At 39.1% G+C, this 20,453-nt stretch overlaps 1 pseudogene; it reads left to right on the top strand.

Annotated features, from left to right (window-relative positions):
* The first annotated feature begins 19,036 nt into the window (after positions 1–19,036).
* On the top strand, positions 19,037–20,083 carry LOC112307249 (polycomb group RING finger protein 6 pseudogene; annotated as a pseudogene).
* Positions 20,084–20,453: the final 370 nt, after the last annotated feature.

Consider the following 20,453-nt stretch of genomic DNA (forward strand, 5'->3'; position numbering starts at 1 on the left):
TGGTTCAGACTCTACAAAACCTTCTCTGTGAGAACCTAAACCCAAGTTGTCTGGAGAATGGAGAACAACTATGCATTTGGGACATAAATTGTACCAGGACAGAGAACAGATTTAGCATCCAACTTTCTCTGTATAGAATGCTATTTTTCACTAGGTGTCCCCTAAATGGAAAACACATTGATTTTCTGCAAACCAGTTCTGGACTCTTCTGTCAGAATTCATGACATCCTCTTTGTTCCATGTTAAATTTTGTCAGCACAGGAGAGGGGTGATTTATTTCAGAATTACTAGCATTATCCAAAAGCCACATTTGTACTTTTGAACAACTCTTTTTACTTGTACTAAGTAAAAAGCACCTACGGTGCTTGTTCTAAGACTGAAGAAACAGAAGGTTGGTAGTTTAGAAAATAAAACTAATTCTTCTTGGAGATATTAAAATTGTTTGCAATGAAAAATTGAAACCTGCATAGAAACCTGCATGGAAATATGCAAAATGTTTTAGGAACTTTGATTTATATTCAAAATATAAAGCAATAAATGAAATAGTAAACAATTTAGCTAATGATGATAATTTTGTTAGATTCTAAGTCTTTCTTTTTTAATATCACATTACATTAATAAATTTTTGTTTGTATCTAATTAGTTTTATCCACAAATTATAAATTCAAATGTTTTAACAAATTCCAGAGCATGCCCCTTCCAAATTACAATTTTATTTTCTTACTCAAGCTTCTATGAGTTAGATGATGGGGTGAAGAAAGAGATAACATTTAGTTAACATCTTAAATGCCTCTATTGTTTCATCATTTCTTGTCTTTTAGTTATAGATAGTGTCTGCTTATTTCCTGGTATTAAAACTGAAGATTTTGCTATTTTAGTCTATTTACTCCCTTGCACCCCAAACCACATACTTTTCTTTGCCCCATCTCTTCCATTTCTAGGGTTTAAGAAATGCAATCGTTGTATTGAATGAGTGGGCCTCCATCTCATGAAAGGCAGGAAAAAAGTCCTTATTCTACCACCAGTGCCCATTCAACCCACATTGCAATTTGCTCCTATCTACTCCATGATATAATCAAAGATAACCACAGATTCGCCAAGATGGAGACAAAGGTAGATACAGTTTGCTTCCTCACACAACCAAAATAAGTACAATAACAAATTTAAAAACAAACAAAAAACCCCAACCAGAACTGCCAGAAAATTGAACTGTATGGAAGTCCAACAACCAAGAAGTTAAAAAAGAAACATTCATCTAGACTGGTAGGAGGGGTGGAGATGGGCAGCTGGGATAGAGAGGATGTGCAGCAAGGTGGAAGCTGGTAGACCAGGTGGTCCCACATTTGTGTGCAGATCAACCAAGAGGAACTACTGGGGAATGAGACAGACCAAGCAACCGAGGGTTCCAGTGCCAGGAAACAAGCCTCAAAACTCTGGCTTTAAAACCCTGTAGGGATTGCAGTGGCGGGAGAAATTCTCAGTATCACAGGAGAGTCTGGTGGAGAGGCACACAGGGTCCTAGAACATACACAAACCCACCAACCTGGGAATCAGCACCTGAAAGGGCACAATCCACTTGTGTGAAGCAAGGGAAGTTATGGAAAGCAGGGCGAGAGCTGAGCAAGTAGAATTTTTCCCTCTCTGACCCGTTCCCCACAGACAGCCATAACACAGTAAAGAGGGTTGCTACCCACCCCTCTGTCCAATTCCTAAGGCTTCGCCCCTTACAATGTAACAGCTACACTGAGGCAAAGAAATATTGCCCAAATGAGAGAACAGATCAAAACTCCAGAAAAAGAACTAAGCAATGAAGAGATAGCTAACCTATCAGTGCAACGTTCAAAACAGTGGTAATCAGGATGCTCACAGAATTGGTTGAGTATCATGGCAAAATGGAAAAAAAAGTAAAGGCTATGAAAAGTGAGAAGGAAGATGGCAGAGGCGTGAATGGGAATCACACTGACCTCCTCCCACGACCAATCTGGAATTACAACTCAGTTGTGGAGAAACCACCCGGAACAAACAACTGAGCAATAGCCAGAGAGAAGCATATAACTTTGGACATACAGCACCAGCTTAGGTACAACCAGTCTGGTAAGGAGTGCAGTGGAGACTCGAGAGGGCTGGCTTGGTGCCCACAGGTGGCAGCACAAGTGGGATAATTAAGTGGCTGGTTGGATCCCCTGAAGAAGATTGGGGTCTAAACCCTAAGCTTGGATTCCCAGCCTAGAACACCAGAGCCCAAAAGCACACAGATAACAACCAGTGGAAAAAGCAGCAGGGTTGTTGTCTGCCAGAGACAGACCATTGGAGATGCAAGGGCTGTTTAAAGGGTCAACACACAAATTTTCATTTGCAGCCACTTACCTGGGGCTCAAGAAAAGGCAGGGGCAAAGGGGGTTGGAGACACCTGAGGAGAGACTGGACAGAAGCCTTGGGGAGAGAACTGAAAGAGTAGCAGCTTGGATCCCAGTGCTGAGTCATCCCAGCACTGTAGCAGCCTTTGTGCTCAGACAGACCACTCCCCTCTGAGCGGCAGTAGCCTGAGGGGAAACAATAGCCCCAACCCCAGGAAGGTCTCTGCCCTTGCCCTTTGGTGCTTAAGCCGGACTGCTGAGTCCTAGTGACCAGATAAACAACCTACGGAGACACCCAGAGACAGTAGGTCACTGGCAAAGGAGAGGCAGAGTGGACTAGAGAAACTTGTAAAGAGACTGGGGACAGAGGCTTTGGGGAGAGAACTGAGAAAGTAGCTGCCAAGATCCAGTGCTGAGCCAACTCCCATCACAGCAATCATTCTGCTCAGGCAGACCACTCTGCTCTGAGCAGCAGCTACCTGAGGGGAAACTATGGCCCCCATCACAGGAGAGATTTGGCCCCACCCTACGGTGCTTAAAGCTGACTGCTGAATGCAGAGGGATCATATTAACAATTGAAAAAGACAGCCAGTGACAACAGATCACTGGAAGTATCCAACAGACTGCCTAAAGTCAGACGGGGTCAACATCTAACATCACCAGAGGCAGATCCAGAAAGAAAAAAAAAACAGTGGTAAATACAAGAGACTACCAACACAAAAGCCACTGTGGTCTTCTTCACGAGTTGAGATATTATATTTTCTTTCCTGCATAGCTTTATAACATTCATTTCTTGTCCAGCGAATTTATGTATAATAAGTCACTAGATTTTATACTATAGTGTATTTCAGTTCACATACTTTGCCCCTCCCTTCTCTTAGCCCATCTTACCTTCCTCTTTCCTTGCAATATACTCATTTCAAATTTGGTTTCCTCTCTAGCTACAACTTATTTCCATTCCACACTCTTACTATTTCTCCCCTGTCCAGACACTCAGAACAAATTATCTTGTCAAAGGTCATGTTATGTCCTTTTGCCCAGCTATTAAAATACTGTGTTCTCAGACTGAGTGGGAGAGAAACCAAGATGGAGGCATAGGTAGACACACTGAGCCTCCTCACACAACCAAAAGAAGGACAACAACAATTTAAAAACAAAAAACAACCAGAAATGGCAGAAAATCGAACCGCACAGAAGTCCGACAACCAAGGAGATAAAGAAGAAACATTCCTCCAGACCACTAGAAGGGGCGGAGATGGGCAGCTGGGGCTGACGGGACTCGTGGCAATGTGGCTGGACCCAGAGACTGGCAGATTGTGGGATAAACAGGGTAGGCAGTGTGACCGCAAGCAGACCGTGTAGCCCCACATTCACACCAGATAAACCTGGAGGAACGGCGGAGAAGAAAAGCAGACCGCGCAACCCAGGGCTCCAGCACGGGAAATAAAGCCTCAAACCTCTGATTGAAAACACCTGTGAGGGTTGAGGAGGCAGCAGGAGAAACTCCCAGCTTCACAGGAGAGGTCGTTGGAGACTCCCACAGGGGCCTAGAGTTTGCACAAGCCAACCCACTCGGGAATCAGCACTAGAGGGGCCCAATTTGATTGTGGGTAGTGGAAGAAGTGACTGAAATCCATCAGAGAGTGGAGCAAGTGCCATTGTTCCCTCTCGGCCCCTCGCCCACATACAGTGTCACAACACAGCTACCAGCATTACCCCGCCCTGGGGAACACCCAAGGCTCCGCTGCCTTTAACAGGTGCACCAAGACCAAAAAAAAAAAAAAAAAAAAGGCCCAAATGAAAGAACAGATCAAAGCCCCAGAAATACTTCAACTAAGCAGTGAACAGATAGCCAACCTATCAGATGCACAGTTCAAAACACGGGTAACTACAATGCTCAAAGAATTGGTTGAATTTGGTTGCAAACTAGATGAAAAAATGAAAGCTATGCTAAAAGAAACAAAGGAAAATGTACAGGGAACCAATAGCGATGGGAAGGAAACTGGCACTCAAATCAACGGTGTAGACCAGAAGGAAGAAAGAAACATCCAACCAGAAAAGAATGAAGAAACAAGAATTCAAAAAAATGAGGAGAGGCTTAGGAACCTCCAGGACATCTTGAAACATTCCAACATCCAAATTATAGGGGTACCAGAAGGAGAAGAGGAAGAACAAAAAATTGAAAACCTATTTGAACAAATAATGAAGGAGAACTTCCCTAATCTGGCCAAGGAAATAGACTTCCAGGAAGTCCAGGAAGCTCAGAGAGTCCCAAAGAAGCTGGACCCAAGCAGGAACACACCAAGGCACATCATAATTACATTAGCCAAGATTACAGAGAAGGAGAGAATCTTAGCAGCAGCAAGAGAAAAGGACACAGTTACCTACAAAGGAGTTCCCATAAGACTGTCAGCTGATTTCTCAAAAGCTACCTTACAGGCAAGAAGGGGCTGGCAAGAAGTATTCCAAGTCATGAAAACCAAGGGCCTACATCCAAGATTACTCTATCCAGCAAAGCTATCATTTAGAATGGAAGGGCAGATAAAGTGCTCCTCAGATAGGGTCAATTAAAGGAGTTCATCATCACCAAGCCCTTATTATGTGAAATGTTAAAGGGATTTATCTAAGAAAAAGAAGATAAAAAATATGAACAGTAAAAATGACAGCAAACTCACAGTTATTAACAACCACACCTAAAACAAAAGCAAACTAAGCCAACAACTAGAACAGGAACAGAATCACAGAAATGGAGATCACATGGAGGGTTATCAACAGGGGATTGGGAAGGGGAGAGGGGGGGAAAGGTACAGAGAATAAGTAGCATAAATGGTAGGTAGAAAATAGACAGGGGGAGGGTAAGAATAGTATAGGAAATGTAGAAGTCAAAGAACTTATAAGTATGACCCATGGACATGAACTATAGGGGAGGGAATGTGGGAGGGAGAGGGTGGGCAGGATGGAGTGGAGTGAAGGGGGGCAATGGGACAACTGTAATAGCATAATCAGTAAATATATTTTTTAAAAAATTCATAAAGAAAGAAAAAATGACTGAGTGCACAGAGTAACAGATCTGCATCAAATTTTGCTTTAAGCTTGGACATTCTGAACATTCCTCCACTGAAACTATTAGGAAGATTCAGAAGGCCACAGCTATGGGAAACTGGTGATTGGCAGTTTCATCACAACAACGTGTTTGCTCTTGCGTCATGTCTTATTCAGAGATTTTTGGGAAACATCTAATCACCCTGGTGACCCAGCCCCCCTTTAGCCCAGATTTGGCACCCTGTGACTCCTGACTTTTCTGTAAACTAAAATCACCTTTGAAAAGGAAGAGATTTCAGACCGTCAATGAAATACAGGAAAATACAACAGAGAAGCTGATAGTGATGGGAAGAACTGTGTGAGGTCCCAAGGTGCCTACTTTGAAGGGGACTGAGGCATCATTGTCCTATGTACAATGTATCTTTTATCTTCTTCAATAAACGTGTTTATCTTTCATAAAAAAATACTGTGTTCTCTTTACACCTGTAACAAACTTTGCTAGTTGGTTGTGGATAGGGTAGTTGTTGTTGCATTGTTTTTTCAAGGTTATGTCTAGAGCATCACTAATTCTGTATTTCAAATAACAAATTTTGCTGGACCCCTCTCCTACTCGTTTTTTTTTTTTTCACTCAAGTTTTGATTCTGCCTTCTTAGCCTGTTTTTTTTTCTTTTTCTTTCTTGTCTTTCTTCTATTTCTCTTTCATCCTGCCCCTTTATTTTTCTTTATTCTCCTTTTTTCTATTCCTTTACATCTCAAATTTTAATTTTTCCCTCACTCAGTCTAGTTATTGTTCCTCTTAGTATTTCCCCTCCCTCTATTACTATAAAATCACTTCCCAATCATCTAAACATCTCTTAGACTTTTTTTTGTTTCTTTTTTACCTCTTATTCCCATACCTCCTATACCAATTTTAGCTCAGTTGATGTTGATAGTACTCTGGTGGATCTTTCTCTCCAATTTGGCTCCTATATTTTTATTAATTATTTAATAAAATATTTCTTTTATTAATTATTTAATTAAAATATTTTTTCTTTCTCTCACTTTATTTTATACTATTTTAATTTGTGTTTAAAACTAATATTATACACTTCCCTTTTTATACTCCATTCCACACTCTTCATTCCCTTTCTTTAGTCATGAGGTGAACTTTACCTGTTCTTCTTCCATTGTTCCAACTCCCAACTCTTATCAATGCTTCTCCCTCTACCCCCTCAAAATCATTTCTTTTTCAGTAGGTCATCTCATATCTACTCTCTTTTCTTATAATAGTCTTAATCTAGTTACACCCTTATTAATACTGGTTCATTTGCTATTGATAGTGTGATTGTTGAGAGGAGCTATATTTGCAGGTTGGTTTGTTTCTTGGGCTCTGTGGTTTTGTTCACACAGTGTCTGCACAACAGCACACAAGACGTGGTGGGTGAAGTGCCCTCAGTCAACCAGCAACAGGGAAGGACCCATGAAGAAAGATGCAATGACAATCAAAACTCAATTACCTCCAGAAAATCAGCATAAAAGGCATAAAGGACATCCAAAGAACATCAAGTTCAGGAGATCAAGGAGACTGCACCATTGTATCTCACAGGCCTCCCACCATAGGAGGTCACAGCACAAAGTCAGAAAGTCAAAACAGATGAATTTAAGAAACAGAAGCAAACAAGAAGTGTCCCACATCAATGGGAAGACAAAGAAACGACCCCCAATCTAAGGAAAGGAAGAATCCTCAGAAAGAATGCTAAATGAAATAGACAAAGGCAACTATCAGATATTGAGTTCAAAACAATGGTTATAAGGAAGTTCGATGAACTCAGTGCGAACTACCAAAAACTACAGGGAAATTACGAGGAACTTACTGAAAACTATATCAACATAAAAAAGTACATAGAAACAATCAACAAGGGCCAAGAAAAAATGAATAACACAAATTCTGAATTAAAGAACACAGTAGAGGGATTCAGAAGATGGTGACGAGATAGATGGGAGCGGAGTCCACTTCCCCTCCTCACCAGTGAAACAAATAGCTGATCTGAGGCTCAGAGCGAACGGCCAATGATGGTATTCCAGCATATATGAAGATCGGAGACCAAAGATAGAGGACATTGAAAGATCTGATGGTAAGAAGAGTGCTTAAGGACAATAAGGTCCCTGGGACCAGGGCGGCTGAAGCCCCCAACCCGGGTGCAGGATTCTTGGGAGAGAGCCAGGCTGGGCTGTGTGAGAGGCCAGGTGCTTGTTTGGACCAGGGGGAGTTGAACAGGAAGAATTTCTCGAAAAGAAAAAGAAAAAATAGAGGCACTCAGCAGCTATTTAGAGAACTCTCCGCAGCAGCCTCGGCCTCTTGCGCCCCTACCCCCTCAGCCCCTGGCCTGTGAACATGGATAAGTAGCCCCAGAACACACCTGAATCCTGGTTGTGCGCACCCAGATCAGGGGCCTGGGCACCCACAACTGAAACCCCTGGTGGGGGCAAACCCTGATAAGCAGCCCATAGGCCTGAGGGCCCAGGCCCAAAGTGCCCCAGTAGGCGCGTACCCTAATCAGTGGCCTGGGACCCACACCTGAAACCCTTGGTGGGTGTGCACCCTGCCCAGCTGCTTGGGCACACAGGCCCAAAGCACCCCAGTGGGTGTGTACTCCAATCAGTGGCCTGGGGCCCACATCTGAAACCCTGGGTGGGCGCCCACACCTGAAACCTCAGGTGTGTGCGCACCTGGATCAGCGGCTGGCTGCCCCAGCACACAAGCCCAAAGCCTGGGATTGGCTGCTCAACACAATCAAGGGTCTGGCTGCCTGTGGGCAACCACACCTAAAAGCACCAGTTCTGAACAACTCCCACCTAGCCCCTGTGCACAGAGCCCTGCAGGGCCTACTCACTATCTAGGAGGAAGGCAGGTTGCCCAGCAGAGGGGAGCTCCAGGGCTAGGGTAGACTGCAGTCCCCAAAAAGCTTGACCCAGTAGGAGGCTGAACTACCCTGAAGGAACACCGAGAGCCCCTAGCATCTGAGACAGCAAAGAGCAAGAAGGGGGAGTGTGAGTTGCCCCTAACTGGTGCAACACAAGGACAGCACAACTGGTGAACTAAAGTCCTAGGGGGGAGGAGAAGGACCCGAAGGAACTGGACTGGAAGCTGAACAACATCGAAGAGTGTGGCTCAGGAAGGGAGAAAAGTGAAACCAATCCCTCCAACCACCCCATCCCGTTTCACAGACAGGAAGACCAGTAGAACTAACCTGACCTCTTTAAAGCCAGCAGAAGACTTTTTATTTTTTCTTTTCTCTCTCTCTTTTTTTTCTCCTGTCCCCTAAATTCCTTCTTCCTTTCTGTCCTTCTTTATTTTTTTATCCCTTCTTCCCTCTATCCTTTACCATTTTTATTTCCTCTTCCAAGAAGGAAATAACCAAGATCAGAGCAGAGTTAAATGACATAGAGACTAAAAGCACAATTCTAAGGATCAATGAATCCAGGAGCTGGTTCTTTGAAAACATAAACAAAATAGACAAGCCTTTAAGTAGGCTCATCAAGAAAAAAAGAGGATCCAAATAAACACAACCAGAAATGAAAGAGGAGAGATTACGACTCATAACACACAAATACAAAGGATTGTAAGAAATTACTACGAAGAAATGTATGCCAAGAAATTTGAAAACCTAGGTGAAATGGACACATTTCTAGAAAAATATAATCTTCCAAAACTGAATGAAGCAAAAAACCTGAACAGACCAATAACAGCAGATGAAATTGAAGTGGTAATCAAAAAACTCCCAAACACAAAGGCCCTGGACCAGATGGTTTCACAGGAGAATTCTACAAAGCATTTAAGGAAGAGCTAACCCCTATCCTTCACAGACTATTTGAAAAAATCCAAACTGATGGAAGACTCCCAAACTCTTTTTATGAAGGCAGCATCATCCTAATCCCAAAACCAGATAAAGACACAACAAAGAAAGAAAACTTCAGGCCAATATCGCCGATGAACATAGACGCTAAAATCCTCAACAAAATATTGGCAATCCGCATCCAGCAATACATTAAGAAGATCATACACCATGACCAAGTGGGATTCATCCCAGGGATGCAAGGATGGTGCAATATTTGCAAATCAATAAACATAATACACCACACAAACAAGAGCAAAGACAAAAATCACATGATCATATCAATAGATGTGGGAAAAGCATTTGATAAGATACAGCACCCATTTCTGATAAAAACACTCAGCAAAGTGGGAATAGAGGGAGCATTCCTCAACATAATAAAAGACATATATGAGAGACCTACAGCCAACATCATACTCAATGGACACAAACTTAGAGCTTTCCCACTAAGATCAGGAACAAGACAAGAATGCCCTCTCTCACCACTCCTATTCAACATAGTATTGGAAGTCCTAGCCACAGCAATCAGACAAGAAAAAGAAATAAAAGGCATCCAAATTGGAAAGGAGGAAATGAAACTGTCACTGTTTGCAGATGACATGATAGTGTATATGGAAAATCCTATAGATTCCACGAAAAAACCACTAGACCTAATAAATGAATTTGGCAAAACAGCTGGATACAATGTCAATACTCAGAAATCAAAGGCATTCCTGTACACCAACAATGAAAATGCAGAAACAGAAATCAGGAAAAAAATCCCATTTGATATAACAACAAGAAAAATAAAGTATCTAGGAATAAACCTAACCAAGGAGGTAAAAGACCTGTACTCAGAAACTACACAACACTGAAAAAAGAAATGAAGGAAGACACAAACAAATGGGAGCATGTACCATGCTCATGGATTGGAAGAATTAACATCATCAAAATGGCCATACTTCCCAAAGCGATTTATATTAACCAACATGGATTGGTTGCGTCCCATAAGTGCCCAGACCATGGATGGAACATGCAACCTAGGTATGTGTTCTGACCAGGAATCCAACCTACAACCTTTAGGTACACAAAACAATGCTCTAACAAATTCAGCCACATGGCCATGGTGAAAAGAATATATATTTTTTTTCTTTGTCCTTATTTTATTCTCTTCAGAAAACCCTAATCTTATGGGGTTGGTTGTCCCTTGCCAGACTTTTGTAGCAATCAGCTCTCCCATGTGCTTGTTCTCTGTTATTTCCCTTCACCGTTTCCTGCTAGCCATTAACCTGAGCTTCCTCTAACCAGCCCCACAGGGTCTTCAATGAAACTCTTATAAAACTAAAATGTTTTATTTTCTATTTCTTTTGCTAACTTCCATGCTACCTTCCAATGGGAGACTTCTTTGATTTTATGTTTTTTTCACACAAAGTTCATTAACCTGCCTCAAGAGGATGAATATTTATTTTTTAAACTTACATTTATGATGATTAGTCTTCAAAGTAATATTCAATATGTGTTTTATGCCTTATGTTCCTTTCCTCTTGTTTTCACATGGGCCATCTCACATCCTGCTGTCACCTGGACAGTTTTCTGCAGGGTGTCTGACCCAGCACAGCACGTGGGAGTGTGCAGGGGCACGAACAGAGACAAGACTGAACTGAATGTAGCTTCAGTTCTGCTACATTCAGTTCATTTTTCTCTCTGTGAGATGTGAGTGCAACTCAAGGGATTTCACCATCTCTGCCCCTATCAGATGATTTAGGGTAATTGAGCTTTTGCTTTTCTACTCTGCTGATTCTGAACTGCAACACACATGTTTGGGACTATTCTTATTCCTTCCCTTTTTGTTCCACCTCAAGTCATATTTTCAGATAGGAGGCCAAAACACAAAATTAAAACATGACTTATCTGCAGGATTTCTCATTTTTTCTTCACCTCTTCTGCTACTCTGTGGTATTTACTTTAGGGGATGTCCCAGTTTTTCCACTCACATTGCTCTGTCTCATCCTTTTCACTACCACACTGAGTGAGACTTGGCCAGGTGCAGCACATTTGGTAAGTGCTCTTGTTCTCACTGTGGAAGGCTGCGCCTTGATCCTTAGTGGCATCAGATGGTATAAAAATGCATCTTCTCTTCAAAAAAAGAGAAAGAAACCTAAGTTATAAAAGACTATTTGAAAGCCCATTTTTAAAAGCCCAAATTCCTGAACTAATTAATATTAGGCAAAATATACCCAACAATGAATGATTTTTAAACTGAACACTGAGAATCTGGTTATTTTTTCTTTTTCTAAATTATTCTGATTGCACATGTAAAAAATTATTCATATGGATCACTTTTTAAACAAAGATTTTATTTATTTATTTTTAGAGAGATGTGAAAGGAGGGAGAAAGGGGGAGAGAAACATCGATGTGGAGGAGAAACATCCATGGGTTGCCTCTCACACGCCCCCAATCAGTATGGACAGAACCTGCAACCCAGACATGTGCCCTGACCAGAATGAAACCTGTGGCCATGTGGTCTGCAGGAGGACACCCAACCCACTGAGCCACACCAGTTAGGGCAACCTTTTTGACATTCTGAATTGTTCCTATTTTAAATAATTTATTCCATAAGTGCATATTAACTGTTTTCTTTTCTTGATACTCTGAGATATTGACATATAAAATGTACATTTAAAGTGTACAATGTGATGTGTGACACACATCTATGTTTTGAAGCAGTTACCACAGTAAAGTTAGTTCACAACTCCATCCCCTTATATAATTATCATTTTTTTATGTGGGAATAATGTTTAAGACCTATTCTCTTAAAAACTCTCAAGTATATATGCAGCATTATCCATTATAGTCAACACTTTGAACATTATATCTTCAGAATTTATTTACCTTATAGTTGAAAGCTCATAAACTTTGACCAATATCTCACCTCCTGCTTACCCCAGTCCTGGAAATAACCACTCTATTCTCAATTACTCTGAGCTCAGCTTTTTAAAATTTCACATAGATGTGAGAACATACAGTGTTTGTCAGTCTCTGTCTGACTTATTTCATTTAGCATTAAGCTGTCAAGATTTATCTATGTTGTCACAAATGACAGACTTTCCTTCCTTTTCATGGTTGAGTAATATAACAGTTATTGATGAACACTTAGGTTGTTTTCATGTCTTGGCTTTCGTTAATAATGCTACAATGAACATGGGTGTGATTTTTTCTCTTGAAGGTGGTGATTTTATTTCTTTTGAATATATACCAAGAAATGAAATTGCTAGATCATATAGTAGTTCTATTTTTAATTTTTTGAGGAATCTCCATACTGTTTTTCACAGTGGCTTCACCATTTTATATTCATACCAACAATGCACAAGGGTTCTTCTTTTTTTTGTCATGTCCTCCCAATACTTACTAACTTTTGTTTTCTTTGACACTTGTCAATCTGACACATGAGGCATTATACATTATGGTTTTGATTCACATTTCTTTGATGATTAGTGATGCTGAGCACCTTTTCATGTATCTGTTGGTCCCTTGCATATCTTCTTTGGAAAAATATCTATTTAAGTCCTTTGCTTATTTTTTTTAATTTGGGTTTTTTCATTGTTTGTTTGTTTTGTTATTGAGTTGTATGATTTTATTATATATTTTGGATATTACCCCCTTATCAGATAGTTTGCAAATATTTTCTCTCATTTTATAGGTTACCTTTTCATTTTGTTGATTACAACAACCACAGTTTTAATAAGAGGAGAACAGATTAACTATAAAGTGATAGGAGAATGTATATAGTGCAAATCTTAATCTAAAAAAGGTAATTATATTAATATCACACAAAGTAGAACTCTATACAAGAAAATTGTGAGGGATAAAATAGGCATGACCTTTTAATAAAGATTAATGCAATAGAGATATTACTCCTAAGTACATATACTTGGAAATATTTGGAAATCTCATATATTCTCTTTCAATAATAGATAAAGCAAATACATAGAAAATGAGTCAGAATACAGAAAAATTGAACAATACTATCACTAACTGGATCAATAGCACATTCTAATTAACAACAGAATATACATCATTTTCAAGGCACATAGCATTCTCTACAATGGACCATATTATGGGCATGAAACAGACCTCAACAAATTTTAAAGTATTAGAATCATACAAATACGATTCTCAGGCCATGAGAAATCTTAAAAGGGAGTAAAATATTTCTAGAAAATACACAAATATTTAGAAATTGAAAATAACACATCTGAACAACCCAGAGGTCAAAAAGGAAACAATAAAAATTAGAAAATATGCTCAAATTAGAATGAAAATACAACATATTAATATTTGTTACATAGTGTTAATGCAAACTTGGACATGTATAGCATTAAATGTTTAAATTAGAAAGGTATAAAGGTCTTAAAGAACTGATATATACTTCCATCAAAAAGCAAATAGAAAAAGAAAGCAAATTAAAGCTGAAATGAGCAGAAGTGGGGAAAAACAGCAGAAAGAGCAAAATTGAAAAATAGATAATGGCGATCAATAATACTGATAGCTAATTCTTTGAAAAGATTAACAAAATTGATAAAAATGTAGTCAGATCTTTGGAAAGAGTCAGGGAGGGGAGAGGAGTCTTCAATATAAGGACAGAAGCAGTGACGTCACTGCAAATCTGCAGACAATTAATAATAGGGATGCATTAAGAATAATCCTGTAAATCCAAATTTAACAATTTGGATGAAATAAACAATGTTATGTGAAGTTATTTACCACCAAAGTTAACTCAAGAAAAATCAATAGCCTGTGTTGCTTTTATATATTAAAAAAATTAATTAATTGTTAAAAACCTTTCAACAAACAAATTCAAGGCCAGTATGACTTCATTGGCAAACTGTACAAAACATTTAAGAAATAAATATTGACAATAAATAAAGAGAACATATCTCAAATCATTTAAAGAAGCCAGTATTACCTTGATACCAAAACCAGACAAAGAAATTATAAGAAAACTACAGACTAATAACTTTCATAAATATAGATAAAAAGCAAATCAAAACTAACAATACACAGAGTTCTGGCCAAGATGGTGGTGTAGGTAGAAACACTTAATTTCCTCACACAACCAAAAGAAGGATAACAACCAATTTAAAAACAAAAAACTACCAGAACTGCCAGAAAATCAAACTGCATGGAATTCTGACAACCAATGAAATAAACAAACATTCATGCAAATTGGTAGGAGGGGTGCAGATGGGCACTTGGGTGGAGTGCATGAGCAGCAAGGTGGCGGCTGGTGGATAGGGTGCTCCTACATCCATATATGGATAAGCCAGAAGAAACAACTGGGGAGCAACAGACCACAAAACCCAGGGTTTCAGCACAGGAAACTAAAGACTCAAAACCTCTGACTGTGAAATGCTATGGGAGTAACAGAGGCAGGAGAAACTCCCAGTCTCATAGGAGAGTCTGTTGGAGAGGCCCATGGTGTCCTAGAATGTACACAAGCTCACATACCTGGGAATCAGCACCTGAAAGGGCACAATCCGCTTGTGAGAAGCGAGGGAAATGATGGAAAGTGGGGTGAGAGCCAAGCAAGCAACATTTTTCCCTCTCTGACCCCTTCCCCACAGACAGCACCACAACACAGTGAAGTGGGTTGCCCTGCCCTGGTGAATACCTAAGGCTCCATCCCTTACAATGTAAGAGCTGTGCTGAGACAAAAATAAATAAATAAATAAGGCCCAAATGAGAGAACAGATCAAAACTCCAGAAAAAGAACTAAGCAAAGAGGATACAAACAACCTATCACATGCAGAATTCAAAATACTGCTAATCAGGATTCTCACAGAAATGATTGAGTTCAGTTGCAAAATGAAGGAAGAAATGACAGCTATGCAAAGTGAAATAAAGCAAAATATACAGAGAACCAACAGTGAAGGGAAGGAAACCAAGACTCAAATCAGCAATTTGGATCAGAAGGAATAAATAAGCATCCAACAGGAACAGAATTAAGAAACAAGAATTCAAAAAAAAAAAAAAAAAAAAAGGAGAGGCTTAGGAACCTCCAGGACAAATTTAAACGTTCCAACAACCGAATCATAGGAGAATAGGAAGAGCAAGAAATTGAAAACTTATTTGAAAAAATAAGGAAGGAAACTTCCCCAATCTGGCAAAGGAAACAGACTTCCAGGAAATCCAGGAAGCCCAGAGATTCCCAAAGAAATTGGATCCAAGAAGAAACACACCAAGACACATCATCATTAAGTTACCTAAGATTAAAGAAAAGGAGAGAATCTTAAAAGCAGCAAGAGGAAAGGAGACAGTTACCTACAAAGGAGCTCCCACAAGACTATTAGCTGATTTCTCAAAAGAAACCTTACAGGCAAGAAGGAGCTGGAAAGAAGTATTCAAAGTCATGAAAAGCAAGGACCTATATCCAAGATGACTCTATCCAGCAAAGTTATCATTTAGAATAGAAGGGACAATAAAGTGCTTCCCAGATAAGGTAAATTATAAGAGTTCATCATCACCAAGCCCTTATTATATGAAATGTTAAGGGGACTTACCTAAGAAACAGAAGAAGATCAAACACTATGAACAGTAAAATGACAACAAACTGACAACTATCAACAACTGAACCTAAAAAACAAAAACAAGTGAAGTAAACAACTAGAACAGGAACAGAATCACAAAAATGGAGATCATATGGAGGGTTATCAGTGGAGAGGGAGAGAGGGGGAATGAGAGGGAAGAGGTACAGGAAATAAGAAGCATAATTGATAGGTATAAAATAGGGGAGGTTAAGAATAGTATAGGAAATGGAAAAGCCAAAGAACTTTTATGTACAACCCACTGACATGAACTAAGGGGGTGGCAGGTACCGGGCAGAGGGTGATAAAGGGGAGAAAAAAGTTGGGACAACTGTAATAGCATAATCAATAACAAATACTTTAGAAAAACCAAATGCACAAAAATGGTAATATGTTTTGAGAAAATTTATACCTCAAATGCAAGGCATGTTTAACAATCAAAAATTTAAATTTAGTGACCACATCTACAGACTGAAGAAGGAGAAACATATCATCTGAACACGTATAGAAATGCATATGACTGAATTCAACATGTATTCATGATAAAAAGCTGTCAAATGGTCTCAATCTATAAAAATCAATTATATTTTTATTCTCTAGTAATAAACATTTAATTTTTAAAAGTCCCATTAACAACACACAAAGAGAAATAAGTACTTAGATATAAATCTAACTAAATATTTGCTAGATATGTAGGCTAGAAACTACAAAAAACTGAAGAAAGAAATCAAAGAATACCTAAAAATTGAGAAATATACCATCTTTATGGATTGGAAGGCTCAATATTGTTAAGATTCAATTATGTCAAATTGAACTATAGATTGCACAAAATCATAAAATTCCACTGGGAATTTATAGAATAAATTAGCTTATTCTAAAATTCATATAAAATGAGAAATGCATCAGAATAGCCAAAATAATTTTACAAATAACAACATTGTGAAACTTACATTATATAATATTAACTTAAAGTAGACTATAGATGCAAATATATACCCTAAAACAATTACACTTCTAAAAGAAAATGAAGAAAAAATATTTTTGACCTCAGGTTGGGTAAAGATTTCTCAGAAATATGACTTAGAAAAGAAAAAGATAAGTTGAAGTTAGTCAAAATTGAAACCTTTTTTCCTTATAGGACATCGTTAAGAACATTATAAAAATATGTCATAGACTAAGCAAAAACTTTTACAGAATATACTCATATGTCTAATAAAATACATAATAGAACATATAAACAACTAACTCAAAACTGTAATATGAAAACAATCAAACTATAAAATTTTGATACAAAACATTTGAAGACACCATGAAAGAAGATATATGGATGTCAAATAAATATACGAAAGTCTATGCAAATTAAAAAACAATAAAATACCACTATATCCTTTTTACAATGGGAAAAACAAAAATAAAACAGATACTACCAAATATTGCACATATTGAAAAAAGTACATGAAGCAATTGAAACTCTTATACATTTCTGGTGTGAATGCAAAATGCTACAGGTACTTTAGAGAACAGCTTGCTGGTCTCTTATAAAGTTAAAGGTACTGTTTCAGTATGACCTAGCAGAACCATTCTTAAGCATTTTTCCAAAAGAAATGAAAATATGTTTACTCAAAACCTCTATGCACATGTTTGTAGCAGCTTTATTCACCTTGCCAAAACCTGGAAGCAGTGGAAATGTCTTTAAACTACAGAATAAACTGCTGTACATCCATACAAAAAATGCTACTCAGCACTGAAAAGAACATACTGCTGAGACACCCAACTCCACAGGCCAATCTCAAGTTCATAATATCAAGCCTACATACTGTAGGATTCCACTTACATAGTATTCTAAAACAAAAAGAAAAAAGTAGGAATAGAAAACAGAGTAGCTGTTGACAGGGACTGGACATGGGGACATATGGAGAGGAGTTCATTAAAAGGGCCACAAGAAAGTTTGCCTGTGAATTTATGTGTCCACATCTTTGCTTCCAGCAAATTAAGTTTGGTTATATTAAACAGCCACACAGAGCTCTGTTTCCCTGGCTCTTGAAAGCAAGAATAAATTTCATTTTGAAAATACCCCTACCTCCATAAGTTCTGAACAGATGGCATTACTTGAAATAGGAAGAGAGCCTTGTATGTGCGCTAGTTTTCTGCTAAATGTCTATGAATATCTATGTATGAGAAGTAGGAGTGAGGAGAAAGGAGGTAAGTGAGAAAATGTGAAATCCCATCTTTTCACTCCATTGCCAGACTAATTATAAAAATTGCATTTATCTTTAGTCTCATTTGTTACTATTTTTGTTATGATAAACTCAAAAATCTATTTTAAGTTATTTTGAAAGTAAAAAGTAAAGTTTCTAGGATTCATCAAAGTGTTAAAATATCACACCAGAGAAAATTAATCATCCTGTTTTAGTATCCTATTATTCCATTTTTTTATAGTTCATCAGAGTTTGAATTTGTAGCCAAGGAGTACTTACTAAGAACATTTTCATATAAAGAATACTTAACACACTCCCTATATATATCCAGGAAGTATTCCTTGCCCTTTCCTTTAAAAGAATACACATCAAGAGAAGCTTCCAGTCTGAATATAGCTCGTCCTAGATGACCAAAGGATGGGTTAGGATCACAGGGACCCCAGGAGTACACAGCAGTCTACCAAGGGGTTTTATTCATGTTCCTTGTCACCGGTGACCTAGATCATGCAACATAAAACAGATTCAGTGGGTTCCTAGGTGACTTCAAAGTTGGTGATAGATAGCAACACGAAAAAAGAATAAAATTTACTTAACTTGAAAAATAAAAAAAAGCAGGTGGAAACATGGAAAAGAACATGAAAGAGAAGAGGATATGTGTATAATCTTTGAAAATAGTTTCATTATTCTATGTATCTCTAAATAATTTACAATGTATTATGTCATGTGTTTAAAAATTACAGTCTGTATCATCTGTAAAACATAGAGATGAAAATTACAACAAAATGTATCCTCACACTTGATGAAAAAAGACAATGAGAAGAAGGATGGGTATCCCAGTAAGATGATCAAGTAAAGTTTCAGGGGGAATAAGATTGGACATTCTCACAGAATTTTAAACATGGGTAGGGTAATAGGTATATAGAGATGAGGGGGTGGTTTTCCATATTCCTAGATCTCTAAGCGTAACAAGAATGTGGAGGCTTGGCCACTGACCCGGGCATGGAGGGGGTCCCAGTGCTGATGAGGGTTAACAGGGACTCCGCCACGGTGGAGGAAGCCGCAGCCGTGCAGCCCCTACCTCCAATCTCCCCTCCTGCCCTCACCCCAGGGGGTGAGGACTGTCCGTCGCCTTTGCCCGAGGCAGGGGCTCCTGGCTGCTTGGGCTCCCAGCCCCCCAAGCAGGAGCCGGAGCGCAGCCTGGGACGCTTGAGGGGCCTCTTTAAGGACGAGGATGAGGAGTTGGAAGAGGATGAGGAGCTGGAGGAAGACGTGGAGGAGGAGGAAGAGATGAGCCACTTCTCCCTGAGGCTGGAGGAGTGCCGGCCCGAGTCAGATGTCGAGAAAGAGCACCTGATTAATCTCTCCGAGCTGACCCCATACATCTTGTGTTCCATTTGTAAAGGTTACTTAATAGATGCAACTACCATTACAGAGTGTCTTCCTACATTTTCTAAAAGCTGCATTGTAAGACATTTTTACTATAGCAACAGATGTCCAAAATGCAACATAGTAGTGCATCAGACACAACCTCTTTATAACATAAGGGTGGACCGACAGTTACAAGACAGTGTACAAATCAGTGATTAATCTAGAGGAAAGAGAAGAAAAGCAAATGCATGATTTCTATAAAGAAAGAGGTCTGGAAGTACCTAAACCTGCTGTTCCACAGCCAGTCCCTTCAAGCAAAGGAAGATCTAAGAAAGTCTAGGAGTCAGTGTTTTGGATTCTACTTGAACTTGATATGTCTTTATTGTTAGAGTTCAGTGGTGCTAATGAAGGCACGGGACATTCTAAGCCACTGGAAAAGAAGTTTGTCTGAGTTTCAGGAGAAGCAACTATTGGGCATGTAGAAAAATGTCTCAGAAGCAAAATGGATCTTGATCCAGATTGTCAAGTAGACATCATCTGCGGTGGCAAGGCAATCACTTGTTGGAGTGGTATCAGACCCTGAGGGAAATCCGATGTGCACTGGGTGATGCAGCAATGCAGGATGGTCTTCTGGTCCTTCATTATGGTCTTGTGGTTTCCCCTCTGAAGATTACTTGAAGATTCTAGGAGCAGTAGGAGAGGGAAACAAACTAAGGTGGCTTCTGCAGGGTTGCGTCTCACCAAAGATTTTCACAAAACGTAATCGCTGCCACTTTGTTGGGAGACATAACTTGTCTATTTTTAGCACCGAGCTTCATAACACTTGTAAGTACAACTTGGAATGATGGAATGCATCTGTTTTACTAGCAGCTGTATATAAAAAGCATCCACAGCTCAGGGCGAAATTTTCAAAGTATTTTTAAATTCCTTGTGATTTCAAATACTTTGATACTGATTTTGCTTCCTAATCTCTGATGTGAATCAGTTACTATTTTCTTCATGGAGCCATATCACTTTTAAGTTGGTGGTTTGGATTCTACTCTCTGGA

This window comes from Desmodus rotundus, chromosome 1 (genome assembly GCF_022682495.2).
Source record: "Desmodus rotundus isolate HL8 chromosome 1, HLdesRot8A.1, whole genome shotgun sequence".
NCBI classification, from domain to species: Eukaryota; Metazoa; Chordata; class Mammalia; order Chiroptera; family Phyllostomidae; genus Desmodus; species Desmodus rotundus.